Below are 14,739 nucleotides of genomic sequence, written 5' to 3' on the forward strand. Positions count from 1 at the left end.
CAAGTAACATTATGTAACATTATTACTATTCATGACTAGGGGATTAGGCAAGACATTTTTACTTGACTGAAGCAGTTCACAGAGCAGGTTTTTTTCCATAGAAATAGAATGAAAATTAAAAAGAAATCAAAAAAATATTGCTTCTTGCAAACATGTTCTTACAAGATAAATTACACATTGCTGAGCTTTTTTATACAGGAGATTTTAACCTGAAATTGGGAGGTGGATAATATACATGGACAAAACTAGCAGCATTTCGTAACACTTAACCGGACCTGTGAGCGCCGACCATTGGCGCTAAAGCACCGTTTAAGCAGCGCTTTTGCACCGCTTTTCTGCTGCTAGCAGTTCGCTTTTAACCCCAAAGTAAGGGGTTAAAAATGCAGCGCTTCCAAATCGATTTTCAGGATCTTTGGAAGTGTTGCCAATTAATTTCAATGGGCAGGGCATTTTGGGAGCACTGTATACAGTGCTCCCAAAGATGCTGCTAGCAGGACTTTTCCCTAACGCCCTGCAAGAGCACAGCCCCAGCTTTCACACTGAGGCGATGCGCTGGCGGGAGACAAAAAAATATACCGCTCCTTCCCATTGAAAACAATGGGAAACCGCGGCAATACCGCCCGCAATGAGCCTCTATAGAGGCGCATTGCGGGCGGTATTAACCCTTTATCGGCCGCTAGCGGTGCGGTATTAACCCCTGCTAGCGGCCGATTCCCGCGGCAATCTCGGCGGTATAGCGCCGCTATTTTTAGCGGCGATATACCGCCACCGCGGCTACAAGTCCAATGTGAAAGGGGCCTTAGTGTAACTAGCGACGTCGGTGTCAATCAGTGACCCTCCCAGCCAGTGTCTGTTAGATTTCCCACCATACTATCAGTCCCGCTATAATTTGCTGATCGCTGCCATTACAATATAGTATTTATAGCGGTGCAAGTTCCAGTATATATACACCATAGTTTGTAGATGCTATAACGTTTGCACAAACCAATTAATATGCACTTATTGGGATTTTTTTTTTTTTTTTTACACAAAGACATTGCAGAATACATTTATCCTAAATTTATGAAGACATTTAATTCGATTTTTTTTTTTTACTGGATTTAAGTTTAAAAATTATGATTTAAATAGAGTAGGATTTAAATCAAGCCTTTTTACTAGCAATTTAAATCACATCCACCTGGACAAATACTACTAAAATAAAGTTCTATTTGTGTGGAAAAAAACAATATAAAATATCATTTTGGTACAGTGTTGCATAACCGCGCAATTGCCAGTTAAAGTAGCGCAGTGCTGAATAGCAAAAAATGCCCTGGTCACGAAGGGGGTAAAACCTTCAGTGTTTTTTAGTTTTGGATAGAGGGTGTAAAGGAATTAGAAAACCCATCACTTTTTATTGCGGTCTGTGCCCGTTTGGGAGATTTACCTGCTCCATTTGTCCTGTTGAACATCATCACAGAAGGTGAAAATGAAAGAAAATATGAAATTTTGGGGTTCACATAAATAGGAGGAGGAATCTTCCAATATGGATACTAGTTCTGGTGACACCCCCGGGTACCCTCACTTCCTGTTTTGCCTACTGGTCAGGACGTGAAGGGAAATCTCTCCTATGGGACAAAGATGGCATAAAAATTGACAAATGCTATAATCCTCCCTTACGGCGCCACAGTCCATTGCAAGCCTCCAAAACACAGGGGCAGTTAAACCAGGAAGGAAGGTATGTAGCGGTTCCCACTACAAACGCGTTTTGGAGGGGTGGCCTCATTTGTCAAGTCGCGCTTATCCTGCAACGTGTAATATATAGGGAAAACCCAACTCCTCCACTGGCCTGGATCTTAAAATGGACCATGTATGAAGAGAGTGACAAATGAACTTAAGAGGAGGTATGGCAACAGCAACCATCTAGCGAATTAATAAACTAAATGTCATTAACAAGTACACAAATGCTTTGAATCCATTCCTCATAAAAGAATAATACCTCTACATTATAGATTTGTTAAAAATTATAATAAGGTTAAAAATTGGAAAGAAAATAATTAAAGCGGAGTTCCGGCCACAATTTCACTTTTTAAATATAAAAACCCCTGTAATACACAAGCTTAATGTATTCTAGTAAAGTTAGTCTGTAAACTAAGGTCTGTTTTGTTAGGTTGTTACAGCATTTAGACACTTTATAAAATAGAAATTGACTGGGGCCATCTTAAGTGTGGGCATCATGAAGCCAGACTGTATGACTTCCTGGATTTCAGCCTTGCAGATCTCACACATGCTCAGTGCTGCACAAGCAGTGTCAGATCAGGTTTCAGCACCTGTGCTGTCCAAGTCACAAGATTCTTTGAGACTGGGGAGTGCACAGACTCCTGGAAAGTTACACCCACTACATTCCCAGGAGTCTGTGCGGTGTAGGTTAGGAAGCATTAAGCACCTAGGTGCAGGAAGTGGGAAGATTAACTATTCTGCCTAGCAACAACACTTTGAAGGCATCTAAAAAAAAAAAAAAAAATGTGTAAAGGACTAATGACATTTTTTTAAAACTACTGATGTAATGTTATATTTATGGGTGGAACTCCACTTTAAATAGGAAAACAATCTGTTTCTGCTGTTAACACATGTGATGTCCACCTTAGACATGGATACAAATAAAAAACAATAAATGAAACTCGAGATGAAACTTAAAAAAAAAACCCCAGTTAACATATACCCTTCCAAGTTGCCACCAGGAACAGTATAACTAACAATGTGGCCATCACTAGTGACACAGGTAAGGGGGTGGGGGGGGGGGGGGGGAGGAGGGAAGGAGAAAAACAGGGAGGGAAAGGGGAGGGGGGAGAAAGAGGAGGGGGTTTTAGGTAGTGGGTGGGTTTTAGCATGCATTTCTGCAAGGGTTACTGATAACATGGCACCAACACTAAAAACAGACTAGATTTCCTACAATATAAAGAAATGGGGAAGGAGAGGCACCACTGTTGAGTGTAGTATTTAGGTAAAAACATTTATGGCACAAGATTAAAAGCGCTTACAAGATAGAAGTGAAAGTCCTGAATTGCTGGTGGGAAAAAAGTCTGATGGATGGCTGTGCTTTAGAGGAAACGGGAAGCAAAAAGCTCCATGCTGACCAGCTTGAACCACGGAACTGTTCAGTAGAAGGAGCCGTGAGCAGACAGTCCTGATCCCTAACTCCTGCCCCGTGCTGGTGACATTTCTTTTTCTGCGGTTCAAGCTGGTCGGCGTGGAGCTTCCTGTTTACTCTGAAGCACAGGTCATCCATTAGACTTTCCCCACCAGCAATTCAGGAACGTGTGCGGAGCCAGAGGGTCGCAAGAGCGCTGCCAGGACTGTACATCCCATGATGAGCATGACTCCCTTATATCTTGTAAGTGCTTTTAATCCTGTGCAATAAATGTTTTTACCTTAATACTACACTCAGAGTGGAGCCTCTCCTTCCCTGTTTCTTTACATGTCTTGCAGAGTCTCTGGACACACTGAGGATGGCTGCCTCTTTTTAAACCCCTGTTCCCTTTGGACCAGTACATAACCAATTTATGGCTTTTATGACTTTGTTTCTATCCCAGCAAATGTACAACATTACATTTTAAGGGCATTACCTCCAGGAGCACCAGATCCCCAATTTTCCATTTCCATTTCTAGATTTCCTACAATGACGGGTGTGTAATATTGCACCTGGCCACCAAATCACGGCTGATAGATCGTGCCATACTGTAGGGTGCACCCATATCCAACATGTATTAGACCCCTTTCACACTGGGGCAACGGCCACGTTAGTGCTAAAGCACTGCTAGTTTTAGCGGCCCTTTGGCGCTGTTTAAGCTGCACTTTTCTGTTGCTAGCGTGCTTTTAACCCCAAGGGAGGGGTTAAAAACTCCTGTTGCAGCGCATTTAAAGCACTTTTCAGGCACTTCAGAAGCGCTGCCCATTCATTCCAATGAGCAGGGCTCCCAATCCGCCCCAAGGATGCTGCTTGCAAGATTTTTCGGAATGTCCCGCAAGCGCACCGCCCCAGTGTAAAAAAGTCACACTTGAATGAATAGGAGGTGGTTTTCAGGTGCTTAGCAGAGGCTATTTCCAACGCTAAAGCGCCTGAAAACGTAAAATATATTTGAATATGTTCAAAAGGGGAAAGAATGCCAATTAAATCAAAGTATTCATTTCCAACTCCTCATATAATCATTCCAGGGACATAATGTTCAGGGTTAATATCCACAATGTCCCATGGCACAGTGTCTGGAAATACCTCTTCCCCTTTGCCATAGACATGGATATAGCCTCAATACCGAATAGCTCCAGGCCTTTCGTACTGGGTATAGTGTTTGTTTGCACTAAAATTCAATTTAGTGTATTTTTTCCTGAAAATATGCATTTGATAAACAATTGTGCAAATATCATGCAACATAAAAAAATAAACTGTCAGAATGTTATTCTACGTGACCTCTGCTTTCAGAAAATGTATATCCGTTTGGGGATTTAAGTAATTTTCTTCAAAAAAACAAAAATGTCGATATTAACGTGTGCGAAAAAATGTAAAACATTTCCCTGGTAGAAAGTAGTTAACCAATTGAGGGTTAACAACAAAAAAAATATATATATAAGAGTATATAATCTTAATTTCTATACCTTCATTTTGCTGGTAAATTAATTGTAAAATCATGAAGTATAATTTGCCAACAGTACATAAAACATGCTGCTTACTTACCTCTAAGTAGAAAGTCTTTTGTTCCACTTGCTAACAAAAATCTGTGAAAATAAAAAAGTTATATTACAAACTGTGCACAAGGTTTCATGAATTTAAACGCTGTGCTAAATAATGTAGACTACAACTAAAAGCAAAACATCTGTGTCCCAATGGGAAGATGTCCCTTCACTTCTTGTCTCATAACCAAAACAGGAATTGGGAGGGGGGGAAAAATAAAAATTAAAAATAAAACCCCCACCAAAGTGAGGGAATCCCTGGTTGGCACCAGAATGTGCCCCCCTCTCTAAGGCTGGGTTCACACTACGGTTTTCCCGTCCGTCAGCCGCATACGATTTCATTATTGAAAACGTACGGGCCCGGACGGGAAAACGTATAGATAGAGAATGCATTGCAAATCGTATGCACTCAGATGCATCCGGGTGCGTACGATTTGCTGGCAAAACGTTTTTTAAACGTCCGCAAAACCGTGTTCAACCACGGTTTTGCGGTCGTTTTTAAAACAGTATGGCAAACGCATACGTTTTCCTTTAACATTAATGTTAATGGAAAACGCACATGTGTGCGGTTCCATACGTTCCCGTCCGTTTCAGCCGCATACGGTTTTCCATATAAATCGTATGCGGCTGACGGACGGGAAAACCGTAGTGTGAACCCAGCCTTACTGTTCTGGGGACAACTCCAAATTTGTGATTTTCTTCCACTTTTGACAATAAGGTAAACAGGACATGAAAAATGATACATGAAATAGGGAAGATGACTCTCTCAAACAGGATCACAGATCGCAATAAAAACATAACAAGTGTTCCAATTCCTCTCCACTCTGCCCAAAACTAAAAAAGTAACTTATACTTTAACTGAACACACAAATGAAACCAAGCAGGTGGTAAAATGTTAGGCATTGTGGAAAACTGCTTCCACTTATTTATAGTAGAGAGAAGAACCCACATCTATAAATACAATTCCCTGAGACCATCAATAAGGTGTGCTCTATGAAAGTCTCAACTTTAAGTTGGAATTTGCATAAGCGCTACTGGAGGGCCCCAGGGCAGAGCTACAGTGATGGCTCGTAAAATAAAATGAATGGGTTGTATTTACCACGCTCCGTGTGCCAAAACACACGTTTACTGTATGTCACATTACCGCAATGTACAATAAGTGCGTTGGCTTGCTGCAGTGCCATATTTTTTCTAAATCCACCCCAACACAGCTTTGTCGCACACCACAAGACACAACTTACTACAGTGGACTGTGGTGTCAAAAAATTGCTGTACGTCTGTTTTCATGGTTCATTCTTGTGCATTGGCAACCTATCCAAAATGAACAGGCTGCACAAACGCTATGCACGGTAACATCTGATACAACGCATGTTAACACATGAGACAAGAACAAATAGGTCTGAATGGGCCCTTCAAGTACTATTTAGACTCAAGCTATTATGTACTAATATTAAAACAGCATAATTATCACCAGATTTGAAAATATTTTTTTAAAGTTATGCTATGTAATGAGTACATGCAACAATTAACATAGTAGGTCTTATCCAAGTTTGGTTGCAAATGTGGAAATACACTTTAACCACTTTCCACTAGGCAACTAAACAGAATAGGCTTGGGTAGGAAAAGCACCGCTCTAGGAGGATGCACCGGTATGCCCTGCTGCATGTGCCCTCAGGAATGTTTGATCCCTAGGCTCCTTGGACACAACAGATCACAGATTGGGGTACAAGGGCGGTGTCATTGGCCCTGTACTATGCGATTACAGTAACGGTAGCAAAGAAAGAATGTAATTTATGATGCCCTTGTTTACCAATGTAATCTCTGATACAATGCCACACCAGCCCCACTGTCCCAGATCACTGCCACACCAGTCATAGTGCCAACCATAAGGACTTGTTCACATGTGCAATGTTCTCTGAAGGGCAATAAATGTTTGAATTGCTTTTCAGAGAGCATGCCAGGCAATGAGGAAGCATTAACCCTTTGGGTCCCGCAAAAGCACCCCTATTCACTTTAATGCTTGGCAGCCAAACAGGGGTATAATTCCTGGCAAAGCATTGCAACTGTGGCATGTATACGCCCCTGGCCACTGTCTGCAGCTAAAAGGGGTAGTAGCAGTTAAGGGGCAGTAAAACTGGCTTAAAGGGGTTTTTCACCCATTTTTTAAGTTTATTAAAAGTCAGCAGCTACAAAAAGTGTAGCTGCTGGCTTTTATTAAACTGACACTTACCTGCTCCGCGTTCCAGCTCCGCTCCGGCCGGGGCTCCGCTCCTCGGCCCCCCTCCCCCACTGCGCATGCACGCGTGGCCCGGCGCTGTTTGATTGGACAGGCGATCGCCTAGGACCTGTCACGTGTCCTAGGCGATCGCCTACAGGGAGGGGCTGCCAAAAGGCGATATGACGTATCGCCTTTGCAGCCCCTCGGCGGAAGGAGGAAGTGGGACAGGAAGTCCCCTTCTCCTGAAGCCCCCACTCCCCCCCCCCCCCAAAAAAAATTACATGCCAAATGTGGCATGTAAGGGGGCGAGGAGTGGGTTAAGCGGAGGTAAATTTTTAGGGTGGAACTCCTCTTTAACCACAAGGTTTTTTTATCACCCCCCTCAACCTCATGTGTGAACGAGCCCCAATTGTAAAGTCAGGAAGTATCCCGAATCTCCACTGCACCAGTCACAGTGTTGCCATACCAGTGTACCTAGAATCAATGTTGCCAACTGCCTCCACACCAGGCCAGCACAGCTAGCAACAGTCTTCCCGATCGTTACCACACCAGTCCCTGTGCCACCAGACCAGTGTAAACCAGCAATAAATGTCCCAGATAGTTGCCACACCAAACCCTTTGTCATCAGACCAGTGCAAGTAAGCAAGTGTTCCTAAAATTCCTGTCACATTAGTCCCCAGACCAGTGTTTCTGATCACCGCTACACCAGTGCAGTGTTGCCTCTGCCTGCCATTTGTACTGACCCTGGCATGTTTATTGACCACATTTCCACCCTCTGCGTGGACAGATCCTTTGCCTGTTTGCTGACTATGTCTCAGCCTGCCATCTAAACCGACCTATCTGCATGTCCAAATGATTAGGTTACTGAAAGACACCAGTACCACCACATGTGAGAAAATGTCTCACATGTGGTATTGCCACACTCAGGAGTAATAGAATGCTTTTTGGGTTGAAATTCTAAATATGCCCATGCTGTGTGTGAGAAAATAGCTTTGTAAGAAATAGTTTTCCAAAAACTATAAAAATATAAGGTCTTCAAAAGACTCGCTTTAACTCTTAGAAAATACCTTGAGGCATTTGCTTTCCAAGAAGTGGTCATTTTGTGGGCATATTTCCTGTCCTGGCACCTCAGGGACTCGATATATGATAAATAGGAAATATGATATGCAGTAAGGAAATTAGATTTTCCCCCAAAAAAGTGTGAGAACATTTATAATACTAATAATAATAAAAAATAAAAATAAAAACTCATTATGCGCTGTGACAAACTAGGAGTGCAGAGAGAGAGAGAGAACACAGAGGCAGATCACAAGGAACCCAACGTGCAGGCATTTATTGGGGGACTTAGGGCACAGAGAATAGGAGAATTAGTCCAAACATTCAGCAAACAATAGGAACAGCAGTAAAGAGTGATCCTCAGGGTGGCAACATGGGACAGCAAACGGGAGGTAGTCCACAGGGCAAACATAAGGCACAGCAATGAGGAGTGCTCCTCAGGACAGCAAAGGGACAATAGTCCACATGGCCATAAGGGCAGACCTGTGCTTGGTACAATGTATTAAAGTCCTTGTCACACAGGCAGAGCAGTGTCTGGCACAGCAGTTTAGCAAGACAGTACACCGGGGAGCAATACAACACCACATGTGCGATGGTCCAGCAAAAAAAAATGGGGAACCTGTACGCAGGGACAGAGACCCGGGCAGACAGGACTAAGTCCAAAACAGGGCATAGGATCCAGGCAGATGAGGCCAAGTTAGAAACATGATAGCCCTGTATGCCTGGATCTCTACCTTGTGTGGACCAAGTCCAGAACAGGGCAGAGATCTGGGAAGACATGGCTAAGGGCTGGTAGCAGAAGCAGAGCGAGAGCCATAGGCTCTTGCAAGGGGGCTGTGGGGGTGTGGCTGCAGCACAGGGCCTTCCACAGCACAGACAATACAGAACTATATGTCCCAGCAGTCCCAGGGTCCAGAAAGTAGCACACCATTCATACCGAACCATTAGACTCCGCAGCTCTAAGGACCCTCCAGTCCCCTTCCCATGGGACACCCAGACTCCAGTAGCCATGTGTTTATCACTGGAGAAAGCGCAGAAAAAGACTGACACTTTCTCCCCACATAGAGAAATTATATTGTACTTTGAACTCAGCTAAGGCTAGCACACAACACCTGATGCTGCCATATCTGGCCCTGTCCAGCCACAGGACACTATGCTGTCTGCACTAAGTGCAGAGATCAACCTCATCTCCCACCCCCTGCAGGGCACAGGAACTTAGAAATGTATTAAGCAGGCAAACTGACTGCTTTAGACACTGTTCATTTTAACTAAACAGCACACACACAAAAAAAATATATAATAATTTCTGCCCTCTGCTACAACCGCCTTTCTATAAACCTTAGACCAGGGGCCTCCAAACTTTCTATACAAAAGGGCCAGTTTACTGTTCTTCAGACTTTAGGGGGCTGGGTTGTGGCCATCGGGAGTAGAAAAAGTGCCAGCATCAGATGGAGTAAACAATCTCCTGTCTTTGGTGTCATTGAGAGGAATTGTGCCCCATCAATGGTGTCTTTGGTAGGAATTGTGCCCCATCATTGGTGTCACTGGGCCCCATTGGTATGTCATTGGGAGGGATTTTGCCCTATCTTTGGTGTCATTGAAACTAATTATGCCCCATTGTTGGTGTCACTGGGAGAACTGTGGCCCATCTTGGTGTCATTAGGAGGAAAGGTCCCCCATCATTGGTCTCAGTGGGCCCCCTTGTGGATGTCATTGGATGGAACTCTGCCTCTTTGTTTGTGTCAGTGAAAGAAATAGTGCCCCAGGGGCCAGATGAAAGCAAGCAAAGGGCCCCGGGCCGCAGTTTGGGGACCACTGCCTTAGACTGTCCACTTTCCAAAAAAGGGGGTCATCTGGAGAGTATTTGTATTGTCCTGGCATTTTATGGCCTCAAGAAATTGGATATGCAGTAAATTTTCAAATGCAAATTAACTTTTACACACACACACACACACACTAAATATACACTGATGGGTTATTTTAACAACGAAACGCAGTTACATACCACCAAAGAATGCTCAGCCTCAAAAATGTATTTAAAATCAAATTTGGGTACAGATTTGCATGAGTAATTGTCATTCAAAAATTGACAGTGCTATATTGCTGAATGGAGCACCATTGTGCTATGAGGTTTTACCTAGTACGCTGAAATTACAACCCTTGATAGGACCCACAACGCATATATGCTTGCAGTTATTTTCATATGCTGCTCTTTCTCCTCCAAACTCCCCATTCTAGGGAATCCACAATTCTCCCCAGGCCTTCATGATGCAACTTTTCAAGCTCCGATTCATAGTGGAGGTCGCCAAGCCTCCCATTTCCTAACAGTAGGCGGATGGCCTTCTATTACGTCCCTAATAGACGCCACAAGCTTGTTCCATCTGACCTTCTGAAGAGCTCTCCAGCTGCACCATTTTTTTACATTCCTCACCAAACCTGCAGAGCTTTGGTTTTCAACTGACCACTTTGATGAATATTGCTCTGATGAAGGTATATTACCTCAGGCGCTTTCTAAAACCTATAGCTTATTGATCACGCCCCTCTAATGACCAAAGCCTGCTGTGTCTTCGGAAATGGGAAAAGGACATTAGGTCTTCCCTTAAACACTCGATATGTACAAGGATGCAAGAAACCAACTTCAAAATTCTCACAAGATGGTACTACACCCCCCACCAACTTCAGATATTCTTTCCCACTACCACCGTTCGTTATTGGAGATGCCAAGAGGGTGATGAACGCTGCTACATATCTTTTGGTCCTGCCCTTCACCCCCAAATCCCCTTCCCTACTCCTCCCCCCCCCCTTCTCAACCTTTCCCTCCCCCTTTCTCTGTACTGATAGTTTTTTTTTTTCTCTTCGTTCTAATATGTAGAAAAAAAGAGAAAAATGGAATGGGTAACCCCAAGTAATCCCCCAAATGGTCCATACCAAGTGGCCGTTTGGGCTTGATGGGAATTCTGTACTTTTTCTCACAGAAATGTTCATTTGATTGATCTCCTGATTTAATTCATGTCATACATGTAATTTGCATTCAGTTTGTCTATATCATTTAGATTATTGTGCCTTTTTCTGGTTAAACAAAACAAAAAGTGACAGTGCTAAAGAAAACAAACAAAATAACAATCAAGCAAAAAGGCCTGGGCAAGAATTGGATAATACAGACCAGCATTAAAGTGGTTAAGAAATCAACTCATTTGAAAAGTAGCAGTCCCATACAAATCTGATTTTACTTCTATAACGACTTCCATCATTCAAAAGTGTAAAACAGAGCTCTGCTTTATGACTGATGTGACAGACACATTTGTCAGCCTAGAAAAAGTACCATAATATGACATAGCAATTAAATACAATCTACTAAAATAAATGGATTATATCTAATAATGAAGAAGTATGTTGTCGCTATACTACAATGTGTCCAAATCAAAGGGCCTTACTTACAAAAGAAAACGATATTCTGAAAACAAGTACTGCTCAAACAGGATTCTGATCTTTAATAAAAAAAAATTCAATTACAGTTGCAGATCCATGTTTGAGTACAAGAGAAATTGAACTCCATGTACTTGTTACATTTCTAAATATAAGCCGGTTGGCATGACAACAAAGATTGATGGATCTCTTTAAAGTACTGTATATTTAATTGTCAGCATTTCGCAATGAGTCAGAGAAATGCTGTGTGAAAGGTCCAGTCGTCATGGATACTGCAGGCTATTATAAAAAAAATGCAAAAAACACACAAAAAGAAACAAAAAAAAGGGACTTGCATATACAATATAAAATGTGCAGTTTGTGAAAGAAAATTACTTGCTCATAAATACCTAGCATTATATGTAGACTCTAGAAAAGGAAATTTGGGGGGAAAAAAATAAAAAAAAATCACAAAAACAACCTTGCTTCAGAACCATTGTTATGTAACACAAAAGCTGCAGGGAGAGAAAAGCGTGTGGATGTGTGAATGGAATTGAATGATAAAAGAAACGTGCAGTTAAGCCTAAAATCAAGGTGTCAAATCTTGGGCTACGAAGGAGGTCCGTAAGAGGCCTCAACAATGAAAGACAGCACAAAGCATAAAAAACACAATATTAGTCTTGCACACAGGCACACTTCCATTAAACTTGAGGTAATTACCGGCAAATAAAAATTACCCTTCTAGTAGGGCTCCTAGGGTACCTGTAAAAAGCACTCTTACTCACCTTATCCCTCCATCCCTTAACCAGCCAACATTCTTCTCTTTCCTCAGACCCTCTTGGTCTTGGGTGGGACCTCGGCATCCTCAACTACAATAATGGAGTGCTGGCCCTGCATTGTACATGATGAGGTCAGAGCTGCGATATCCAACGTCATCAGCACTACACCCACCCACAACAAAGAAAGAAGAGTGTTGGCTCCTCAGGGAGCAAGGGATTAGGTTAAACATGCTTTTCACTGGTACCCCAAGTAAACCAAACATTTAATCCTTCAAATATGGGTAAGAGTCACAAGGTTTTTTTTTAATAAGTAGAATATATTCTTCATTAGGATTCATCATAGGTCAAGAAAAGTCTTCACGAATACCAAGCAGGGGTGCCATTGCTGATGCAACAAAGGATGAAACATGTGAAAAAAAGTGGCTATTGTTTTTGATTCGGCAGCACATGTGATATGTTTCAAATATAGAACATGTTTTCTGCGCTGTAGTACCTTTCATTTTTAGGCCAAAAAACATGACTGAAAGAGGAAAGCAGTTACAGGTGGTCTTGAAAGCAAGTCTTAGATGGTGTTTAAAGTAGGAAACATTTGTGCCAGGCTATGGAACATGTTGGCACTTCATAAAAGAAGATATCACAGAATAACCATTTAAAATCCTTAAACAGTTATCCAATAACTATAATTTAAGTGGCTAAAAGTTTTCTCTCAAAAGTTCAAATTGGTCTGAGCAAAAATTTAAAGACCATAAAGAGAATGAGGTACCAATTAAATTTAATTGACCCTTAGAGAGTGACTCATCCTATCCCACAGCAGCTCAATAGAATGTGGCACAGTCACAAAAATCGATCAGCCTTTAAGTCAAATAGGGCTTTTCACAATGAATGGAAAATTCTCACAGTACAACAGGCCGTTTTAGTAGACTTAACAAAAAGACTATATGGCCATTTATAAAGAACCGTGAGTAAAACAAACTGTAAAATATAAAGTTTTACACAGTGACCAATCATATTTGGCGTAATCTCTGGATAATGAAAAAGAATTGGATTGGTCACCATAGGAAAAAATTGTTGTTTATTTTTCCATTGTTTTTTTTTTTTTTTATTTGGAAGGATATTATAAGCCTTGAAAATGCATACAGGCATTGTTTAGGCAGAAATTAATGACCCACTAAAAGGCACATGTGAATATCACTTCAGTATTAAGGCTGGCCAAACAAAAATCCATACAACTAGGTTTTAAAGGCAACTGCCCCATTAAAATAGAAGTGATACTCTATGTGCACTTCTCACCATTGACTTATAAAAACACAAGCTGCAGGCAAATCCAAATTCCCACAAAATATTCTGCCCAATACAGATGCAGTATTATTTTGGCATCCTCTGAAACTGTGAGGCCTCTACATACCTGGCCTTAGGAAATACCAGCTTATCCAAGCCATGTGCCAAGCTAAAAGACAGAGATGGCAGAGACCAGACCATCTGGATGTTTGGACACACACACACACACAACACACACAACACACACACACACACACACACACACACATATATAACCCTTTAAAGTGGGAATTCGTGACTCCCAGTGCTAAAGCCTTTGGCAGAGGCTGTGCTGCTTGAAGACAGTGAAGTTTAAACTCTCCAACCATTGGAGAGATATTCAGTGTCTTCTACTGCAGAAGACAACCTTTGGATATTTAAAAAAAAATTGTCACGTTAAGAAAACTGTTTAAACCACCTGATTTGACAACTGTTGCAATGTTTCCTCATTTGCTAAACTGCAAGAAAACAGTTAACATTCATACATAAGGGCTGTTATGCCTGCCAAAAGAAGATGTACAGAACTCTAGCAAACAATCAGACAGTCTGACCTAATTTGTATCTACTACCCCTTGCCTCACCTTTTCTTCAAGTTCCCATCCCCCTAGATGAGTCCAGAACCGCACTAAACTATCTTTACAGTAAAACCTTGGTTTGAGAGTAACTTGGTTTAGGAGTGGCTTGCAAGATGAACAAAACGTTTTAATACATTTTGCCTTGATATACAAGCGATCTCTTGATTTAAGAGTAGAGTCATGTCACTGTTCTTCAAAAAGAAGAGAGGAGCCTCCAGGTGTAGCAATATGGTTACATTTAATGAAGGTACAACATTTAGCAACCTATTGCTACACTTAGAGGTGCCTCTTCTCTTTTATACCCTGTAAAAAAAATGCTTTGATATACAAGTGCTTTGGATTAGAAGCATGTTTCTGGTACGAATTATGCTCGCAATCCAAGGTTTTACTGTATTTCCATGTAGATCACTTCCCCTTGCCCAAGCCACAATACTTATTTTCCTTTTTTTACACCTAAGCATCCTATATGCAGGCTCAGACAATGTCACCCAGCAATATACATACTGTAGTTGCCCCTTGGTCAGGAAAGAAAAGTTGGCATTAAGTAGTAAAAAATAAATATGTAGAAATACTTTTAAATTGTAGTTCAGAGGTTTGTTTCAAAGTTTGAGTAATGTAATGCAGATGCAAATCTAAAATGTAAAACTCAATGTGGATCTCTAGACATTTATTGCATGTAGCCCAA

At 41.7% G+C, this 14,739-nt stretch overlaps 1 protein-coding gene across 3 annotated transcripts in view; it reads right to left on the reverse strand.

Moving 5' to 3' along the window:
* The window catches only part of LOC120936862 (LIM domain containing preferred translocation partner in lipoma), a 428,104-nt gene that overhangs the window by 315,025 nt on the left and 98,340 nt on the right, over positions 1–14,739 (reverse strand). For all 3 annotated transcript variants that reach the window (XM_040349587.1, XM_040349584.1, XM_040349586.1), the window contains one exon: positions 4,709–4,749. The gene's annotated coding sequence lies outside the window, so the exon portion shown is untranslated. The remainder of the gene's footprint in view (positions 1–4,708; positions 4,750–14,739) is intronic.

This window comes from Rana temporaria, chromosome 4 (assembly GCF_905171775.1).
Source record: "Rana temporaria chromosome 4, aRanTem1.1, whole genome shotgun sequence".
Classification (NCBI taxonomy): Eukaryota; Metazoa; Chordata; class Amphibia; order Anura; family Ranidae; genus Rana; species Rana temporaria.